Source organism: Erinaceus europaeus, chromosome 8 (genome assembly GCF_950295315.1).
Source record: "Erinaceus europaeus chromosome 8, mEriEur2.1, whole genome shotgun sequence".
Lineage (NCBI taxonomy): Eukaryota > Metazoa > Chordata > Mammalia > Eulipotyphla > Erinaceidae > Erinaceus > Erinaceus europaeus.
The window spans coordinates 2,607,305-2,624,310 of record NC_080169.1 but is presented as its reverse complement, the minus strand read 5'-3'; the positions used below and the strand labels follow the sequence as shown (position 1 = coordinate 2,624,310).

The 17,006-nt window shown below is 41.0% G+C and overlaps 1 protein-coding gene across 6 annotated transcripts in view; it reads right to left on the bottom strand.

Moving 5' to 3' along the window:
• BBS9 (Bardet-Biedl syndrome 9) overlaps positions 1 to 17,006 on the bottom strand; it is a 420,670-nt gene that overhangs the window by 291,728 nt on the left and 111,936 nt on the right. The window lies entirely within an intron of this gene.

Below are 17,006 nucleotides of genomic sequence, written 5' to 3'. Positions count from 1 at the left end.
CCATATTCAGCTTAGGAGCCTATGTGACCTCTGCATCCCTGTAGATCTGAGCTCACATTCTGTGGTCATGAGTAGGAACATTCCAAGCTGCCCCAATATCAGGACCCATCTTCCTCAGGTGTAGCACAGAGTATGTTGTCCAGCCTCCCTTCAGAGGATGGAACATTCTCTACCATTGTTGATCCAAGTTGAGGGCAAGGTCCTATGGGGGCCCACAAAGGGTTCCATTGTGTTGTTCCTGATAGAGATGACCGGTAACAATGGAGAGAGGGATTTATTCTAGGTGTAGGCCCATAATGTCTGTTTGGGAATCTCAGGACTCCCCGAATAGGGCTCCAGTTGATGGGGTGGCCTGATAGTGACTAAAGAGTCATCGTTAAAGTATGCCAGTCTCTTGCCCTTATTCAGCTTTTGCAGAAGGACAAAAGTTTGAGACCCTAGTCCCCATCTGCAGGGGGAAAGGTTTGCCAGTGGTGAAGTAGGGCTGCAGGTGTCTATCTCTCTTCCTCTCCATCTCCCCCTCCCTTCTCAATTTCTGGCCGTTTCTATCCAATAATTAAATAAATATAATTTTTAAAAATTTTAAACATATTAAAAAAGCAAAATGTTTTTAAAATAAATGAGCAAAATTAATTTATTAAGAAAACTGTCTACAGTGAGAATATAGGTCCAAGAAGGATGACAGAGGACCTAGTGGGGGTTGTATTGTTATATGGGAAACTGAGAAATGTTATGCATGTACAAACTATTGTATTTACTGTCGATTGTAAAACATTAATTCTCCAATAAAGAAATTTAAGAAAAGAGAGAAAGAAAGAAAGAAAGAAAGAAAGAAAGAAAGAAAGAAAGAAAGAAAGAGAGAGAGGAGAGAAAGAAAGAAAACTGTCTGCAGTGATACACAGAGTATCACTGCATGGTGCCCTCTCAGTAGATGAACACTAAAAGCAACCACTTAACTTTCAAGATGAATTGGTCATTACCTACAAAATCAAATTAGGCTTCATGAATACAGATTAACTGAATGATTGCCCTGTTTCAACGTTTTCAAATACAAGCATGGCTATGACCGCACAAAGGTTCAGAATATGCTTTGCTCAGTAAGAATTTCCCTCACAGCACCGCATTAGAGTCGCCACTTACAGCTCAGGTACCCAGCAGCTAAAAGGCTCAGCTGCATTGCCAATGGCCAGAGAGCATAGGCCGCCATCGACAGATGTCCTGCCTTGAAGCAGCAGTAGCGTCTAGCCAAGGTCTCCGGCCGCACTCTCCTCTCCTCGTAGCCTCCTGCATCCCGTCCTCCTGATGGGGAGGAGAGCTCCAAGGAAATGCTTGCACAGATGCATACGTAAAGGAGTGTTCTGCCTGCGTATCCGGGTGGTAGGGCCGCTGAGGGCGGCATCAGCAAGCATCTCCACATACAAAGATTGGTAACAAGTCTTACTGGTACTAAGGACCAGAGTAAAGTCAAACATCACCAGAAGCACTAAATTACCTGTAGTAGCTTCTAAATATCTACAAATACATAGCTTAAAAAAAAGCTAAGAATTACATTCTGATCTTACATACTTTTGATTCAGAGTTTTGGGGTGTCCATGAGAAAAAGTCACTAGGATACCCCCACATGTACAGGTGGGGTCTGTGCCCAGCACTGCGCAGGGTCAATGACACTCCGGTCAGCCTCTATTTGTCAGCCTCCCTCTCACTTTCTCATTCAATAAACTTTTTTTTTTTTTTTTTTTTGCAACCAATGTTTTTATTGCAACTTCTGGGGCTCAGAGCTGGCACTAACAATAAGAATCCAGAACCTGGAAGTCATTATTTCTTTAAATCTTTAGCCCTATTTTGATAGGACAGAGAAAAATTGAAGGGGGGAGGGAGGCAGAGAGGGAAAGAGAAAGAGAAATACCCACTGAACTACTTCACAGCATTCAAAGCAACTCTCCCTGAAGGTTGGGAGCCAGGGACTCAAACCCAGATCCTACAGCATGGTGATGGGGGCACTCACCTAAGTGTGCCACTGTCTAGCCCCTGAAATCAACGGGAAAATTAAATTAAATTAAATTAAAGCCATCTGATATATACTTCACTGGAAAATGAAGTAGCATCAATCTATTCTGATCAGGTACTCCCTCTTAGAAAATCATGTTTAAGTGGCCAGTGATGACATATAGATATACATAGTTAATAAAAAATAAAACTATTTTAATGCAAAATATGTAAGTAAAACAAAAAAAAAAAAACCTTTTTAATTGTCACCAGGAGTATTACTGGGTTAAATGCCAGCACTAGAACCCAACACTTCTGGTGGCCTTCTGTCTTTTTTTTTTTCCTTTCTTTTGATTTCTATTTTATTGACTAGGAAAGAGAGAAATTGAGAGTAGGAACTTGAACCCGGACCATGGTGCTGGTCATCATTGAGGTGTCATTGTTTCTAGATCACTTTTTCAGACGAGAGAGAAAAAGAAAGAAAAAAAAAAAAAAGCAGAGAGAAAGATTCCCCACAGCATCAAAGCTTCGTCCAATACAGCGGGGGCCAGGCATGGATACGGGCCACGTATTTAGCAAAGCAGTGCACTGACCAAACGAACAACTTCACCTAAACACAGATCTTTTTGAAACTTCCTTTGTAAAGGCCTGAATCCGAGTACAAGCTTAGTCACTAGCATAGTAAATATTAATGCATGTGAGGAATTCAATTTCCAAACATGTTCTTCACCAAACTGGAGTCTAAGAATCTTCACTACGTATTTGTAAGTGTGGTGGAGTAAAAAGGGGTTACTGAAATGTCTGACACAAACAAACATGTATTTCACGGACAAATCTCCATCATCTATAGAAGACACGATTCCTAAAATTAAAGTCCCACAACACTAAAAACCCTCATTTCAGGGAACAGTTTTGACATACTCATAATAAATGCACTTTGGGAAAATACTGAAGTAGCCAAAGTAAATGTTCTTTAAATTTTCCACAAAATGTTCATCTTTGACCGTGCTTCAAACTGAGTTACTCATTTTACATCTTTCCTTAACTGGTATATTCGGCCAGTCAGTCAACCAACAGTCCCTGAAAACCAGCTCACTTAAGTCAGAAAGAGAAGGAAAAATAATGTGGAGTGGTCTCACTCGTGGACAGAAGTGGAGAACTAACAACAGAAGGGGAAACACAAAGCAGAATTTGGACTGGGCTTGGTGAACTGCACCCAAGTCAAGGCCTCTGGGGCAGGCAGGAGTGTTCAGGTCCTGGAACATGATGGGGAAGGAGGTCTCAGGTGGGGGTATGAGAATGTTTCACAGAAAATTGAGAAATTTTACATATGCGCCAACAACTATATTAAGAGAGTCGGGCAGTAGTGCAGCAGGTTAAGCGCACGTGGCGCAAAGGATCCCAATTTGAGCCCCCGGCTCCCCACCTGCAGGGGAGTCGGTTCACAGGCGGTGAAGCAGGTCTGCAGGTGTCTGTCTTTGCTCTCCCCCTCTCTGTCTTCCCCATTTCTCTATGTCCTATCTAACAACGACGACATCAATAACACCAACAATAACTACGACAACAATTAAAAAAACAAGGGCAACAAAAGGGAAAATAAATAAATATTAAAAAATTTAAAAAACAACTTTAATAAAAAAGAAAAAAAGGAAAGAAAAACATCTGTTAAGCTCAAAGAAAGTGAATACAGACAGTCCTCTATGAAAGAAAGAAGGAAAGCCCTTTTTTCAGCTTTACTGAGAAATCATTGATACCTGAAAGCGTTAACTATGGAACATGCTGATTTGACATACATCTGCTTTGAGAAATGGTTACCACAGATTCATTAATAGAGGCGTCGCCCAGTACACAGTTCAGCAAGTGGAGAGCATGCCTCTCATGCATGACGTCAGGGTACGACCCAGCACACAGAAACACAAGCACCAGAAGAGAGCAGCAGGGGGGCTGCTGGAGCTTTGTCCTCTCTCACTCCACCTTCTTGGAAAACACCAAACAGCAACAAGCTCAGGACTGTGAGGTCAGCAGGATGGGGAGTGAGCAAGCCCCTGTGTTAGATGACTGACACCATAATAAATAGTAATAATAATAAAGGGAAAAGTCAGCCATACAAGAATCTTTCTAAATTTAATAGATATAAAGAAGCAAAGACAGATTTTAGACACTAAGTAATTAAAGAACAGGGGAAACAAAGAGTGAACGCAAATAATCAACCCCAAACTATCCAAGGGGTTGTAAAGAATCCACTGTCTAGGTCAGAAGACAAAGAGCATGTTTCACAATACGTGGTAGCCCAGTGCAGCCACACAGAAGAACTACAGACAACACCAGCCAAACTCTACGGGGTAGTGATATGGAGCTTTACGATTCTCTCTCCTCTCACTTTCGCTCTCTACTTCTCCCTCTCTGTCTTCTCTCTTCCTCCTCTCTATATCTGTACCCCCAAAATAGAGTAAAAATTTAAAAAGGCTGGAAAGGCACTTAGCAGTATGACACACACACACACACACACACACACACACACACACACACACACACACACACTGCTGGCTTCATTCCCTGGCATCATAATTTTTTTTTAATGATTCACTAAGCTCTATGCTGGCAAACAAAAGTTCAGTTTGATAAAAATAACAACAAAAAGAAACTATAAGTTCTACTTTTAGGTAAGCACAATAAATTTTTAAAAACCATGTGACTGGGAGTTGGGCGGTAGCATAACGGGTTAAGCGCACATGGCACAAAGCGCAAGGACTGGCTTAAGGATCCTGGTTTGAGCCCCTGGCTCCCCAAATGCTGGACGGTCCCTTCACAGGCAGTGAAGCAGGTCTGCAGGTGTCTGTCTTTCTCTCCCTCTCTCTGTCTTCCCCTCCTCTCTCCATTTCTCTCTGTCCTATCCAACAACATCAATGACAACAATAATAATGACCACAACAATGATAAAACAACAAGGGCAACAAAAGGGAAAAAATGGCCTCCTAGAGCAGTGGATTCATAGTGCAGGCACCGTGCGAGCCCCAGCAATAACCCTGCAGGCAAAAAAATAAAAACCATGTCACTATATTTCATGTTATTTAAATAAAAGATTATTTAATTTTTTCTACTGGCATATTTACTCAACTTACATTAGCACAAATACATTTCATTCATTATGAATATTTTCTTTTAAGGTAATTTTGTGTATGAACACAAATTTCCATTTCTGGAAAAGAAACAGTAATCTATAAAATAAGGAAGGAACAAAACAAAGGCACAGGTTTATTGGACCCTGTATACTATATGCTTTGCTTAAGAAAATAATTCTATATATACCACAGCTTTCTCAGCCACTCATCTATTGTTGTGCACCTGGGTTGCTTCCAGGTTTTAGCTATTATGAATTGTGCTGCTATGAACATAGGTGTACATATATCTTTTTGGTTGGGTGTTATGGAGTCCTTGGGGTATAACCCCAGGAGAGGAATTACTGGGTCATACGGAAGGTCCATGTCTAGCCTTCTGAGAGTTCTCCAGACTGCTCTCCACAGAGGCTGGACCAATTTACATTCCCACCAGCAGTGCAGAAGGGTTCCTCTGTCCCCACAGCCTCTCCAGCATTTGTTGCTGCTATCCTTTTTGATGTATGCCATTCTCACAGGAGTGAGGTGGTATCTCAAAATTGTCTTTATTTGCATTTCTCTGACAATCAGTGACCTAGAGCAGTTTCTCATATGTTTGTTAGCCTTTTGGATCTCCTCTGAGGTGAATGTTTTGTTCATATCCTCTGCCCATTTTTGGATGGGGTCATTTGCTTTTTTGGTGCTAAGTTTGCTGAGCTCTTTATATATATTGGTGATTAGTTTCTTGTCTGATGTATGGCATGTGAAGATCTTCTCCCATTCTGTGAGGGGTCTCTTTGTTTTTTTAATAGTTTCTTTGGATGTGCAGAAGCTTTTCAATTTGATGTAGTCCCATTGGTTTGTTTCTGCTTTAGTCTTCCTTGCAATTGGGTTTGATTCATCAAAGAGTGGCTGAGAAAGCTGTAGTATATATACACAATGGAATACTATGCAGCTATCAAGAACAATGAACCCACCTTCTCTGACCCATCTTGGACAGAGCTAGAAGGAATTATGTGAACTGAGCTAAGTCAGAAAGATAAAGATGAGTATGGGATGACCCCACTCATCAACAGAAGTTAACTAAGAAGATCTGAAAGGGAAACTAAAAGCAGGACCTGACCAAATTGTAAGTAGGGCACCAAAGTAAAAACCCTGTGGTGAGGGGTAGACATGCAGCTTCCTGGGCCAGTGGGGGGTGGGAGTGGGTGGGAGGGATGGGTCACAATGTTTTGGTGGTGGGAATGGTGTTTATGTACACTCCTAATAAAATGTAGTCATATAAATCACTAGTTAATTAATATGAGAGGGGGAAAATTAATTGTATGTCTCGAAGTTTTTAAAACACAGACTGAGTCTTTTTAATATATAGGCTGTGTATTTGATATGCAGACTCTCTCAAAAGCCTAGACAAAGTAGATCAGAAGCAACCGATAGCACAGCTATATACAAGATACTGGGTACTGTACAGCAAACCCTAACAAAAGGACTTTTCAAAGTTAACCCAATTACCAAATAATGAGATGATAACATTAACTATCGATTGTCTTTTTGAACCCTAAGACAGCAGGAACCTCACATCTCCATTATAGAGCCTCTAGTTCCCCCAGTCCTAGAACCTTTGGATAGGGCCCACTTTCCCGCATGCCTCTCCCAATCAATACCAAACAATATTGCCTCTGCCGATCGCAACCTAATCAACACAATGATTGCCACCTCGACATGCTCCACTTCAGACTGTGTCCAGAGACTTCACGTGTGGAATGACAACCCTTCAGCTTCATTACTCGGGTGAGATCTTTCCTTTCATAGTATTCTCTAATTCCATCCCAGGTGATTCACTTTCTAACAAAGTCCCAAAACCATGATATACACCAGTTTCTGTGAGAGAGAGCATATGTTCACACGTATCCATAAACTAGTGCAAAATATATACCTGAAAGCAAAAGTACACTAGAGTTTGCAGTGAGTACCCCCCTAACACATCCTCTCCACTATTCCAAGCTTTGGGCCCATGATTGCTCAACAATTTGTTTGGCTTTGTATGTTAACTCTCTTTTCAGCCACCAGGTTCCAGATGCCATCAGGATGCCGGCCAGGCTTCCCTGGACTGAAGACCCCACCAATATGTCCTAGAGCTCTGCTTCCCCAGAGACCCACCTTACTAGGGAAAGAGAGAGGCAGGCTAGGAGTATGGACCAACCAGTCAAGGTCCATGTTCAGTGGGGAAGCAATTACAGAAGCCAGACCTTCCACCTTCTGCAACCCACAATGACCCTGGGTCCATGCTCCCAGAGGGATAGAGAATTGGAAAGCTATCAGGGGAGGGGGTGGGATATGGAGATTGGGTGGTGGGAATTGTGTGGAGTTGTACCCCTCCTACCCTATGGTTTTGTTAATTTATCCTTTCTTAAATAAAAAAAAGAAAAGAAAGAAAATAATTCTACACCTGGGAAGATAACTGAATTATCTGTTTAATTACAGTGCAAAACGTGCATACATGAGATCCCAAAATTGATTCCTGGCATCACATATGCTAGGAAGATGTTGTGTTCTGGTTTTCTCTCTTAAAATCTCTCTTTCTCTCTCCCTCCCTCTCCCTCTACCCCTCTCCCTCTCCCTAGTCTCTCTCTCTCTCTCCCTCTCCCCCTCTACCCCTCTCCCTAGTCTCTCTCTCTCTCTCCCTCTCCCTCTACCCCTCCCTCTCCCCCTCTCCCTAGTCTCTCTCTCTCTCTCTCTCCAACACACACACACACACACACACACACACACAGTCTTAAAGACAGATCTGGATAAGTGATAGAAAGATAGAAGATAGGGAGCCAGGTTAACACACTGGGTTAACACACTGGGTTAAGCACACATGGCACAAAGCGCAAGGATGTGTGTAAGGATCCCAGTTCGAGCCCCACCTGCAGGGGAGTTGCTTCACAGGTGGTGAAGCATGTCTGCAGGTGTCTATCTTTCTCTCCCCCTCTCTGTCTTCCCCTCCTCTCTCCATTTCTCTCTGTCCAATCCAACAACAACGACATCAGTAACAACAAAAATGATAAGGGAAACAAAAGGGAAAAAAATAAATTTAAAAGATCAAAAAGAAAAAAGATAGATTAGATAGATAGATAGATGGATAGATAGATAGATACAAAAATAATGCAGTATAGCCAGAAATCACACCATGTTGAAGGAGTGTGCAACTGTACAATAAACCTTTTTAAAGGATTGATATAGATGATAAATAAAGAAACCCCTGAATTCAATCCTAAGTCATAAAAGCTTTTCTAAGGCAATTCAAATAAAGGAAATTTGTTGTAATCATCCTTGAGCATTAATTCTATCAGACCACTAATACACACACACACACACTTAATGAACTCTGGTACGAGTGTGTATGTGTGTTACTCTAAAGAACGACAGGGGGGTGGGAGGGCAGAGCAAAGCAGTCCTTACCACACGGAAGCCCGCAGAAGATGAACAGGCAGTGGCAGAAGGCATTAAACTTCACCCTTCCACGACTCCCAATGTGCTTGTAGTTTTTTCTTTTTAATAATGCTCTTTACTATTCATTTATTCTTGGATACAGACAGCGAGAAATTGAGAGGGGGGATATAAGAGAAAGAGACAGAGAGACACCTGCAGCCCTGCTTCACCACTTGTGAAGCTTTCCCTCTGGGAGTGGGGACCAGGGACTTGAACCCAGGTCCTTGCACACTGTAATGTGTGCACTTAACCAGGTGCGACAATGCTAATTGGTTATTTTTCTTTTTTTTTTTCTCCAGGTTTCGGTGCCTGCACCACGAATCCACTGCTCCTAGAGGCTATTTTTTTCCCTTTTGTTGTTTTATCGTTGTTGTGGTTATTATTGATGTTGTTGTTGTTGGATAGGACAGAGAGAAATGGAGAGAGGTGGGGGGAAAGATAGACCTGCTTCACCACTTGTGAAGCAACCCACCAGCAGTTGAAGAGCCGGGGGCTGGAACCGAGATCCTTACCTTGGTCCTTGCACTTTGTGCCACATATGCTTAACCCACTCCACTACCGCCCGAACCCCAGTTTTGTTTTGTTTTTCTTATTTACACTACACTCTGGATATTGTTTCCATAGAAAGTGCTCCTGTTCATTGCTCATTCATGAACTAGTCACACAATTTGGGCCATGCTAAGGCTTCAGAAAATGCTTCCCACCACCACCACACACAACAGTTACAGATATTAAGATATCACCTTGCTCATAAAGCATCATCAAAGTAGTTTTCAAATGGGGATTCAGAATGTGCATACTTCTAAATCTCAGAATCACTGTAAGATTCATTTCTGAAGGTAAACAGGCTTGCAGAAAATTAGAATATCCGTCCTTCCAAGAAAAATTGTTAAAGGCTCAATTAATGGGAACTGTAACTCCTCATTTAACATATGACGGTAACACGGAATTCTGGTGGTGGGAACTGTGTGGAATTGTACCCCTGTTATCTTGTAATCTTGTTAATCATTATTAAGTCATTAATAAAAATAAGTAAATAAATTATGAAGGTAACATGACCGACTAAGAAGATAAAATTTTGCTCTTGCAAAATAAATGCAAAAGAATTGTTTTAAGTGTCTATAATGCTGTATCCCAAGCAAAAGGGACCATTTTTTCACTGTATTTTGACCACTGCTCAACTAGTAATTTCCAATTTACACACCATAAGTTCTCTTTTAACTACAAAGAGAAAAGAGTAGTATTCAACAGTGTTCTTCTCAATCAGAACCCTTAGTTGTTGATCATGCAGGTTTTCTTTATTCATTCCAAAAGATTCTGTTTAGATCTAATATAAGCAAACTGTTCTAGATTGAAGAGAAAGAGGCTTGGCAGCATCACTGTTTTTCCAAGGACTGGAGTTGGGTTTCAGAATACCCAACTTATCAATATCTTCTTAGAGATATTTAAAGAACATATCCAGATTTCCTCCCTCCCAGTTCCACAATCCAAAAGTAACCATTTTTGTTTTAGACTTCTGCTTCTGATTTTTCAGATGTTGATAACTATGTACATATATTTATAACTTTAAATATATACTTCCTGGTATACTGAATAATGAATAGCAATAAGCTAAATAAGAAGCAGTTGTGCTAGAGGACAAGTACGAGGGTTTGACTCAGAAAGATGAGGAACTGGAACTTCTATTTGTACAAGAGACTACATACTCTAAAAGGAATTTTCCACTTTCATCATCGATACAATAGGAGTGGTAAGAATAGTAATTACACTCATTGATCTTAGAAGGATTTAATAGGGAGTCGGGCGGTAGCACAGCATTAACCGGTTAAGCACACGTGACGCAAAGCGCAAGGACCGGCATAAGGATGTCGGTTCAGCCCCCGGCTCCCCACTTGCAGAAAAGTCGCGTCACAGGCGGTGAAGCAGGTCTGCAGGTCTCTTCCACTCTTTGTCCTCCCCTCCTCTCTCCATTTCTCTCTGCCCTATTTAACAACGACAATATCAGTAACAAGAACAATAATAACTACAACAACAGTAAAAAAACAAGGGCAACAAAAGTGAAAATAAAATTTTTTAAAAAGGAAGAATTTAATAAATGAATGTAAGTAAAGCACTCACAATACTGCTTGGTTCACAGTAGGTTAAAAATATTAGCTGTTAACACAGGAGAGCGTTGTTATTTGGGTTCCCTTTTTTTTGTTTGTTTTTTTAAGAAATTATTAATTAATAAAACCATAGGGTAGGAGGGGTACAACTCCACACAATTCCCACCACCCAATCTCCATATCCCACCCCCTCCCCTGATAGCTTTCCCATTCTCTATCCCTCTGGGAGCATGGACCCAGGGTCGTTGTGGGTTGCAGAAGGTGGAAGGTCTGGCTTCTGTAATTTTGTTTTTTATTAATGATTAGTAGTGCGTTACAAAGTTGTAAACTACCCCCCTCCTCTCAAAGATAACCGCCACAGTTCTCACAAAGTCTTAGAAACAGTTGGCTTGCGTCTGGTTTATTTGTTTTGCAAGCTTATATGTGTGTCATGTCTTCAGATTACACAGAAGAGTCAAACTGCCTGGTCCTTTCTATCTTTGCTTACTTTGCGAAGCAAAATCGCCTCCAGTTCCATCCACTTTGTCCCAAAGGACACAGTTTCATCTTTCTGACTGCAGAAGGGTGTTCCGTGGTGTATACATCCCGAAAGTTCTTTATCCCATCATTTATCGATGGCATTTGCATTGGGGCTGCTTCCACTCTGGTTATTATAACACATATGTGCCTTCAAAGCAGTATTCAAGTGTCATTTAGTGATTCCATTTCTGTCTGCTGAGACACTTCTCAGTGTTCCAGAGGGGCTGTGGCACCAGCCTGCATGTCCAGTGCAGTGTGCCAGAGTGCCCTTTCTGTCCACAGCCTCCAGCACCTGTCACGTCCCAGTTTGTTGATGTCAGCCATTCTCTCGAGTGTGAGACAGTATCTCAGTGTAGCTTTAATTTGCATGTCACTAATGGTAAGTGATGTATTTCTTCATATGCCTGTGGGCAATGTGTATCTCTTCTTTAGAAAACGGTCAGGGTGCTAGCACATCTGATTAATCACACACATTACAGTGCCCAAGGAACTGGCTTCAAGCTCCTGGTCCTCACATGCAGGGGGGTGGGGGGGGGAGTTTCACAAGTGGTGGAGAGGGGAGAGGAAAGGGGAGGGGAGGGGAGGGGAGGGGAGGGGAGGGGAGGGGAGGGGAGGGGAGGGGAGGGGAGGGGAGGGGAGGGGAGGAGAGGAGAGGAGAGGAGAGGAGAGGAGAGGAGAGGAGAGGAGAGGAGAGGAGAGGAGAGGAGAGGAGAGGAGAGGAGAGGAGAATTTTTCTATTTGGTCCTTCGCCCCACTTTTTCTTTTCTTTTTCTTAAACTAGAGCACTGCTCAGCCCTCACTTATGGTGGTGCAGTGCAATGAACCTGGGATTGGGGAGCCTCAGGCATGAGAGAGTCTCTGCATAACCATTATGCTGTCTACCTCCACACCCCCACTTTTTTGTTGTTGTTTTTTTTTCCCTTTTGTTGAGCTGTACCCGTTCTTTATAAATGTTCGGTATCTGTCTCCTGTTGGATGTGTGATGTGCTAAAATCTCACGTTTACTGGGTTGCCTAATTATCCTTATGCAGTTTGCTTTTGATGTGCAGAGCTTTTCAGTTTGAAATAGCCCCATTCATTTCCTCATGTCTTCATTACCATGCCCCTGGAATCAAGTCTCCAAAAACGTGTTTGATGTGAAGATCTGGCAATGTTGCACAGATGTTTTCTTCTATACCTTTCAGGGTTTCTGACCGAATATCTAGACCTTTGATGCATTTTTATACTTGATTTCGGCACACGGTGTGAAGTGCTGGTCTGCTGTCACTTTTCTGCCTGTGGCTGTCCAATTTTCCCAGCACCATTTCTTGAAGAGACCCTTTGACCCCACTGAATGGTTTTTGTCTCTTTGTCATATATTAAGTGTCATATGTAAATGTGTGGGCTCATTTCTGAGCTCAACCCTGTTCCATTGATGCCAAGGTCCATTTTTATTCCAATATCAAGTAGTTTTAATTACTATTGTCTTTTAAACTGAAGTGAGAAAGTTTTTTTTTCTTTTTTCTCAGAAAGCCTTTTGGCTATTTGTGGTTCCACACAAATTTTTGGACAAGGTATTTAATTTCTTTGAAAAGTGTCATTGAGATCTTGATAGTGATTGCACTGAAATTGTATATTACTTTTGGTAGAACGGTTATTTTAATAATGCATATTCTTCCAATCTATGTACAAGAAATTTTCTTCTATTTCTCTGTGCCATTCTCTACCTCTAGAAAACTATAGAAACTCTAATATAAAAAAGTTGTTTTCGATGGGTTAGGTTGTTTTCGCCGGGCTGGCTTCACGGGCACGGGAGGGTAACAGACGACCAGGGACTCATGGTTGAGCTGTAGGCAGTATCTCTTTATTCATGCAGGACACAGCACAATCTAAGACGAGCTAAGTTAAACTCAAAGTACAGTACTCTAAAACTCACAATGCTGTCTTTATATATACTTCCCAAGTAGGGTGGAAACAGGATGTGACATAGAGAGGGTGGAGAGAAAAGTGACTGGTGAAAATCAGGGTGTGACAAAGGGATCAGGGTGTGACAAGGAGGGAGGGTGGAGCAAAAACATATCATGAAACAGTGAGGACTGAACCAATGCCCTGGAGGGAGGTGCTTGTTAACAGCGGTTATGTAAATAGAATGAAGTGGTTATGTAAATAGAATAGTGTTAAGCAGGGGGGATTTAAACCAAATGATACAGAAGGAGTCTCATGCATACCAACATAAAAACATAGTTTTGGGGGGCTGGGTGGTGATGTACCTGGTTGAGCGCACATGTGACAATGCGTAAGGACCCAGGTTCGAGCCCCCAATCCCCACCTGCAGGGGGGAAGCTTTGTGAGTGGCGAAGCAATGCTGCAGGTGTCTCTCCATCTCTCCTTCTCTATCACCCCCTTCCCTCTAGATTTCTGGCTGTCTCTATCCAATAAATAAAATAAAGATAATTTAAAAAATTTAAAAATAAAAACATAGTTTTGATAAAAAATTTACTAGTTAATCAAAGTATACTTAAAATACACTCTAAATCAATTTTATTATAAGTCCTATGTGTTGCCTACAAATTTTAAAATACTCACTCAGAAAAAGCATTTAAATATTAAATATGATCTTTTGATGAGTGACAGGAGGGAAAGACAAGTCTTTCTGCCATTAATAAAGTTTCTGTATATTCAGTAATTCTAACTTCAATAATAGTTCTAAATATACTATTCTGAATAAAGGATAGCAATCATCACTTTTAAAAAGCTATTAGAGTGGCCCAGTGGGTACAGCACTGACTCTCAAGCATGAGGTCCAGAGTTCAATCCCCAGAAGCACATGTACCAGAGTGATGTCTGGTTCTTTCTCTCTCTCTCTTCCTCTCTCTCTCTCTCTTCCTCTCTCTCCTTATCTTTCTCACTAATAAATAAATAAAATCTTTTTAAAAAGATATTAGAAATTTTCAATCTAATTAAAAATACTACTCATGTATAGAATCTAGAGACTGGATACACATGATCTTGAAAGAGAAAAAAAGTGAGCAAACTATTCTAAGACTTGTGAAAAAATGATGGTGGTTGTCCTGTGGAGGTGGGAAGGATACAGGGCTTTAGTGGCGAGTGTGGTGTGGAACTATACTGTAATCTTACACTCTTGTAACAAACTATTAATAACAAATAAAAATAATTTTAAAAAATTAAATATAATTATACATATAAATTTATGACATATATAAATAAAAAACGTACACAATATAATACCTTGTTGCCAGATCTTAAAAAACTACAGAAAACACTGGGGACCGGGTGGTGGTGCACCTAGTTGAGTGCACACATTACAGTGAGCAAGGACCTGGGTTCAAGTCCCCAGTCCCCACCTGCAAGAGGAAAGCTTTGCAAGTGGTGAAGTGATGTTGAAGGTGTCTCTCCCTCTCTATTACCCCCTTCCCTCTAGATTTCTGGCTATCTTTATCCAATAAATAAAATAAAGATAATAAAATTTTTAAAAAAAAACGCTGGTAACCCTGTGTTTAATTGCTTATAATTGTGATGGTAACAAACCTTTAAGGAATAAGGAAAGCACTCCCACATACCTAGGCTCAGATGTGACTGCCTACTTTGCAATATAGCAAGTAACTCATACTCTAAGGAAATGTGGTTTTTTACTCATTATAGTTGTTAAGTAACTAGAGACTCATTCACTTGCAAGTTTCATCTTGATCAGAAATTATAAATAAATAATAAATACCTGGGAAATCATGACTTTGAGTTGCCCTGAAAATGGTGTCTCTTGTAAGTGGGTTCATCCTGTGGCCCAGGAGGTGGTGCAGTGGGCAAAGCACTGAGCTCTCAAGCATCAAGTCCTGGACTTGACTGGCATCTTCACATGTGCCAGAGTGATACTCTGATGTGTTCTCTCTCTCCCTCTCCTCTCCTCTCCTCTCCTCTCCTCTCCTCTCCTCTCCTCTCTCCCCTCCCTCCCTCTCTCTCTCTCCCCCTCCCTTCCTCCCCCCTTCTCCCCCAACATAGTAATGTTATGTTGGTAATATAGATCACTGGTAGTGTACACGCCACACTTGTATGAGGCCCTGAGCTCAGTCCTAGCAAATAAAATAACTACTAAAAAAAAAGAAAGACAGGTAGAAAGAAAGAAAGAAAGAAAGAAAGAAAGAAAGAAAGAAAGAAAGAAAGAGAAAGAAAGAAAGGAAGGAAGAAAGAAAAGAAAAAAAAGAAAGGAAGGAAGGAAGGAAGGAAGGAAGGAAGGGAGAAAAGAAAGTTTCCTTGTAAAAACTGTGTGTGTCAGGCAAGTATCTCAGCTAAATGCTTCTCAGTAAGGTACCTCTCTACCCATCATGCAAGTGCCCACGCCCCAACACAACATATAAAAACCACAATGACACTTTATTATTTAGAGAGACTCGCTGCTGAAGGGCATGGAAACCATAAGCCAAGATAGGCCACTTCCTGCCAATATGAATCTGTCTTCACATGTCTGTCACTTGGGAGGGAGGTGCAAAGGGGAACAGTTTTGGGATGGATATATGGAGGGCTGTGCGAATGACTCTCCCAGCAGGGAAATATTTGATGTTGCCCTGCTGCCAAGATGTCTTTCCTGTTTTAAATCTTTCTAAGTGAATCTGATGGAAATTTCTAGTGTGTCTAGGTATTTTGTTGGACTTAAAAGACCATCGGGTTAGTGCTACAAGGTCAGTCTCAATTATTTTTAATTGTTCCTTAGATAAAAAATAGTTAGAATTCATTTACAAAGCATGGCTATTTTAAATATGGCAGTGCTTCCACATAAAACATGAGACAACGGCTTTTTAAAAATATTAGTGCTTTCAAAACATCAATTCCCCATTTCCAGTATGTGAACTTTATATTAACCATTAATGTAAATCTTGATGCCCTTTTTTTATTTGTTTGGTTTTTGCCTCCAAGGTTATTTGTAGTGATGGCATTATAAATCTTCTGCTCCTATAAAGGTTATGTTTTTCCATTTTATAGGATAAGACAGAGAGGAATTGAGAAAAATGGGGACAGTGGAGAGGGGGAGAGAAGAATAGACACCTGCAGACCTGCTTCACCTCCTGTGAAGCGACTCCCCTGCAGGTGAGGAACCGGGAGCTCGAGCTGGGATCCTTATGCAGGTCCTTGCACTTAGTGCCACCTGCACTTAACCTGCTGCGCTACCACCCGACTACCATTTATCTCATTTTTATATGCTGTGTGTATTTAATGTTAAGGATTCTGTATTTCACCCTAAAGAGAAAACGACAGTATTTAAAACCAAAATGTCCTTAAACACAGGATCACTAATAATTCTGCATCACTTGGCACACTCAAGACTGAACTAAGTATAATATTCCACTGTCTATAAATAAATAATTTCTAAATGAAACACATCAGATGCATAAAGAAATCTTTCTTTTAGTTTTATAGAAAATAATCAATAGGTAAACCTGTTTTCTTTATTTTTTTTAAATTTACAACAGATATAGTAGAGATAGTAAAGAGGGGATGATTCGCGGTATTAAGCTTTTAAAGATTGTTGTTTTTTTTCAATCAGTGTTGTATTTTAAGTTATTTCTATAATTGGCACTCACTTAGAAGAAGCTTAAAAGAATCTCTAAAGAGTTCCTTGATTAAGGGGCTGGGTGGTGGTGACTCATCTGGTTGAGCGCACATGTTCCAGTGCACAAGAACCTGGGTTCAAGCCTCCAGTCCTCACCTGCAGGGGAAAGCTTTGCAAGTGGTGAAGCAAGTCTGCAGGTGTCTCTCTGTCTCTCTCCCTCTCTAACTCCCCCCTCCTCTCAATTTCTGACTATCTCTACCCAATAAATAAAAGGTGATAAAA